Genomic DNA, 6,000 nt, shown 5'->3' with positions numbered 1-6,000 from the left:
CATTTTTTTCCTTTCAATTACTTACCTCCTACGATAATTTATAGTTCCTGGCTGGGTTTCAAAAATTCACTACATTGGTAATGTCACTGTTATTGACAGCAGATTTCACAGAAAATCTAAATTCCTTAAATTATATATGAACTGAAGCCAAATTTTCACATTTACACATTTGGATTCTCTCTCTTTAACTGTCTTCTAATTTGTTTTCAAATACTTCTTTTAAGCAAAAAAGAAACATTTTTATTTTCTACCTTCTTTGAGATTTCTGATCTTACTAAAGAGTAGGTGTAATATTTTAGATTAAAACACTGCAATCACAAATTCAACAACTCTCTCACAATTATAACAAGTGAAAAGAAATGCTGAACAAAAATGAAAGATATCAAAAATTCCATTGAGCACTAAGGATTAAGTTACCTATATTTAAGATATGGTTTTAATACATATTCAATGAAGTTAGATCATTGCTTCAGTAAATTCATAATCATTAGGTAGCTAATTATGCATACTGCATAAGAACTGCACATGCCTTATTTTCAACTCATTACTCTTCATAAATCCTTGAAAATACAAATGAATACACTATATTTAGCCTCAAATCACCATGTCCATTATATTATTTACTTCTTCTTTTGCATTATCACATACCACTCTTTCATATTCCTTGGACTGCTAAAATATAACCTATTTGGAAAAACAGTTCATATGACTTGATTTTTGCAAATTTACTGTAAAACCTCAGTTAATCATCTCCATTTAAATGATGAACAGACTATATACTTGGCCAGGAATTTTTTTTCTTCACTGTAATGATTTGTTCATATTAAAGATAAACATATAGCATACTTGCATACAGCACGAATTTAACTTAAGAATTGGAATAAAATGAGTACATGAAGAGCAAGAAGAGCACTTCACTGTCCACAAATGAGCAATTTTGTAATTAAGATCAATTCAGAAACTTCATTGGTTCAGATTGATGAATAACAAATTGCGAGAAAAGCATCTTCAGCATTCTGCTTATCTGCCGTTACAGATATGGTGGTTTGCTTAGCTTACAAAAGTTTTTTTGTGGTGAGAAAGAGGGCAGGCATGAAAATATAATATGACTTAGCATACTTAGAGATTAAAGGAAAACTTAGCATGAAAGGTGATTATGAGTAGACATTCCACCATTGCTTGTACTAAGATTGATGACTAGTCTGAGGTGCTGAGCAATGTTGCCTTTAGTCAATGGACAAAGAGAAACAATCGATTATACGCCTTCATTTTGGGTAGTGAATGGGGACATTAGAGCCACTTTTCATCTAATGGCTCACTTATTAAGCTCAGATCTAATAATATCTACAAAGTTGATTTAAAGACTGAAAATTCATTAAAATTAAACATTATTCAGAAATTCACTATGACATTAACTTGAATTGAAAATGGATATCCAAATTTTTTGGGGTGTGGTAGTTCAGTGGGTAGAGTGCTGGGCAATTGACCAGAGTGTCCAGGTTCAATGCCTCTGGGCACCCTCAGGCCATGATGCTTTGGGTACCTACCCTGTGTCAATTTCACATACCATTGGGCTTATAATATGTGAGCTCTACCCTTGCGTATCAAATTAAACAAACCTCCAGTTTGGTGACTCTAGTGGTGGACACATTTTACAAATGGAGATTTGAACATGGATATCCAAATTTTTGGTCAGATTTATCAGCCATTTATATCACCATGTCATCCTACTTCAATGTGAACTTCTGAGGGCATGTAGGCAAATCGGATGTGTCTACTAACATAAAAAACATCCTCACTTGATATTCCTGGCGTAACTGGGTGGCTTGCCAGCCTAGCTGATAATGTGTTTGCCTGCTGACCAGGGGGTCTCAAGTTCACATCTAGGGGATGACTCTACGCAATCTCAGTCAAAACAAAGGGTGACAAGTAGCATTTCTGGGCTGACAAGAGGGAAAAGAATTTTCTTGGAATGCATGAATTTCACATGTCATTTGGTATAATGTGAGTTCAGTGCTGTACTCACTGTTCAACTGGCCTTTTGACTGAAATCAGTGATGAATGTCAACTGGCAAACACATCCCACCATCATAATACCATCGTTGGATGATCATCGTAATAAGCTGTGAATGAATTAAATGGTGAATATGTACATTAGCTAGAAATTCCATACCCAATATGTGCTGAAATTAACAATACAGATAGTTGACTTAACTTGCAACTTAACTGCTAAATAATTGCTGGCCATGGAAATAAAATGAAAGGAAACTTAGAAAAATATCAGTATTTTTCTTATACAAAAAATATGTACGCACATAAATAAAGTGGAAAAAATTAATTTTTTGGAATCTTTTAAATAAAATGTGACTTGTTCCAAGGGATAGAAATACAATAGAGCTGCAAAAGCATTTAAATTTTTACCCTTTTCACCATGTTTTGCTTACCAAGAACCAAGAAGTATTTTCACCTTGAATGTCCAGCTATTTACCATAACTTCAACCACATAACTAAACATGAGCTAGGTTATTGAGGTTTAACTGAATACCTCATAAATTTACTTCTTTTCACTTAGTTTAACTAAACCAAAATCCTGGATGACTAATTACCAATACATATATCAAAACTCCTACTATTATTTATGCTCTAGAGGCTCAGAAGAAAATAAAAAAGAAAAGATCCAGCAAGGTTTTCTGTTTTAGTTGAAAATCTATAGAATTTAATTTAGCTGCTAAAAATTACCATTTTGATTTGAAACTGTTTCATCTTAATTCTACAACTATACATTCCACCATTCTAAAATAATCCACACACATTGTGCACACATAAATGTAAGAAATTACAATTATAAACTAACCATTTATAATAATGTCATTTTCATCACAAGTTCAAGAAGACACGTTTTCTCATGCATAAAAAAAGACAAAAAAATATAACTTAAGAAATGCCAATGCATTAATTTGTCAAATTCTGACTGTTTTAATTCATCAGCTGACTTTGATCATGCATTAACTGGCTATGACTCGGTTGTATGGCAGGTTTTTTTTGGCCTGAGTGGGAAAACATCATTCATTGGAATAGGATAAAAATTCCAAAGAGGATAGAACTTGGTAAGCAAATAAAAATGTTGGTCAGGGTACAAAAGGAGTATAACTGTAAATTTATCAGCAAGCTTTTGCCATAACCATTAATAAGGCTTCAGGTTCAGTAAAAGTAACTTTTTTTGATTTTGGATTTTAAATCACATAAACACAATGCACTGTTAGCAATGTCCATCATACCACTGATCATTTTTAGAGCAGTATACATGTCAGTTCGTTTACAAATATTGATACTAAAACATGAACAGTGAAAAAATACCCTAGAAATAAAGAAGTCAGGCCAGCATATTCTTAATATGTTTAGGAAATCTTGACTTAAGAATCTTCTCTTTTGGTGCCTACATCTTACAGTTAACGCTCATCTCCATTAAATGCCTGGTTCAAATAGACTACCATTATTTAAGGATGTGTTTGAAAAATCTGGTTCCCTATGAAATTGTAAATGTGAGATGCAGTCTACACTACAAAAAGATAAAATACCATTGAGGAAGGGATTTTTTTTACATAAACACTTTCAGATGCTATAATTAGTAAATTATGAAACGGCGAGACTATTAGTACAGCCACACTTCAAAGTGAATGGGCCAACCAAATGTCGCTGCAGGCTTGTTATAAACACACTAATGTATTCTTCCGAGTGTATATCAATATATTTTGCCAATGTAGCTCAAAGGTAGACAATCAATATATTTGTATTCAGCAAAGAATTTGCAGTAAACATGTAGGCACATAGTAATTTCTTCCATTAGTCATTTCATTTTACAGGTATACACACTGCAGCTTTCACTGCTTTAAAAAACACATTTAATTGAAATTCGGAAGCAACTCATATTTTCAATCAAAATGAATACTCCTGATTTTATACGACTGAATTTCTCCATGCACAAAGATTATGGATTAGGTCAATTGTTTCTGGGTTTCACTGAAATTTCAGAAATCAAAAAACCACTATCAAGTATAATTATTAATAATTAATAATAATTAGTTAACAGTAAAGATTAAGAACATATAAATGATAAATTCCTTAACATATTTCCTGAAGCACAGTTCATTATTGCAGGATGACTGGGGTACTTTATGAAAGCTATAATGCCTACTAGTCTTATAATCACACAGTATAAACTATTTATTACAAGGCCTAATATTTTACATTAAGCATGCATTGACACTACGTTATATAGACTGCATCAGCACATAACACCAATTAAAACGATGTGAGAAATGGCTACTAACAATTATAAGATTAAAAAATGGATTAATATTGCATAAAACACAGGTAATTATTTTTCCTCTGATAAATTCTGCTTATTATTTTCAATGTCTTAATTATAATTCTTAGTAAAAGTGTTGACATAATAGGACAAAATTATTCATTTTAAACTGCCATTTTAAGATATTTTCCCAAATAAGGACTATGGCGAACAAATCATGTATTTATTTGTAATCATGTATATTTTCTTTGAAGTGCCCCATATTTGTGCAACAATTCCTTAGAGAAAAATAAATTGATTGATTGATATTTCTTAGTCCCAAATATTAAGCAGAATTTTAAGTATTAATAAGGAATTAAATTTCATTTCCAAGCCAATATCTCAAACTTTTTTTAAATACATATATAACTAAATCTTCTAATAGCCATAATTGAAGTATAGCAGTATCACAGTAATGCAGAAAGTAAACAGGGACGTGGAAAATTGACTTATCCTCATGTATGAGATAAAATACAAAATGATGTCATCCAGATGGGAAGTCACCCAGGTTAACAATTTCAATGGAACAATAATATGGTTCAAATCAATATTTAACATAATTTACTGAAATAGTTGAATTCTCTCTGATTATTTTTGTTAATCCATAAATAACACTACAATAGATCATGTGAAGATAAATATAAAAATAAGGATAATCGGAAGAGAAATCCATTACATAGTTATTTTAATTGGTTTGAAATTTCTTTAAAACACTGGAAAGTTAACTTGATATAAGATTAAACAGATGTTTACATAATTTCTATAGTTTGTGATTTTGAAAATGTGATTGTGTAAAATATAATAGTTGCAAAGTGTATGTTATCAGATTATATCATCTGAGTTAGTTGTTTATCATTGTGTACATAAGCCTCTTGCTTGCAATAATTTCATGAACTTTAAAAATGTCCATTTGCACTTTCAATAATATCTGTGTTTAATTAAAGAATGAGAATAAAGTATACCTTCTATTACACTAATTACATCCATGGCAATATCCTATGTTGATTGTAACTATAAAGTGAACATGGAATTACAAATTAACACCAGAGTATAAAACCAGAAAAGACGTCCCAAAGCTCACAATGGAAAAATATTGCCTGTCCACTAGGCTAAAAATTTTGCAATGAAGTGTCCAGTGTTTTTGTGCAATTGTAACATGTCTCATGTGGCTGGTACATTTTTGATGTTTGTGCCAAGTTAAAGACTTTATTCCCGTGATGGATTTGAAGAAAGTTATCTACTAAGAAGAAGAAAAAACCAATCCTCTGAAATGGGCCAAGATAAGATGCTCTTCATCTTGTTGTGTGGTGAAGTATTTGTCTCTGTTAATGATATTCCTTATATCAATTTGTTATGTATCATGTGAAAAATATTTGTGTATCAATAAAATGCATATTATTGAAGTTGTTCTGACATGTATTACTATCTAGATGTCACTCCAAAAGTCTCCTTCTTAATACCATTTAATGTTAACTAATTGTAAGTATCTATATAATAGGTACTTCATATTTGATGTGACATACCAGAAGCCACTCTATACATTTCTACTTCAAGAATCTCTTAACATCCACGTACCTGAAGTAATATGGCATTTCAAGTTTAGATCCTAAATTAACAGATACACCTTACTTGGTCCTCTTTCATGTAGTCCA

The sequence above is a fragment of the Hetaerina americana genome, unplaced genomic scaffold (genome assembly GCF_022747635.1).
Source record: "Hetaerina americana unplaced genomic scaffold, ioHetAmer1.1.p SCAF_1, whole genome shotgun sequence".
NCBI classification, from domain to species: domain Eukaryota; kingdom Metazoa; phylum Arthropoda; class Insecta; order Odonata; family Calopterygidae; genus Hetaerina; species Hetaerina americana.
This window is presented reverse-complemented; position numbering follows the sequence as displayed.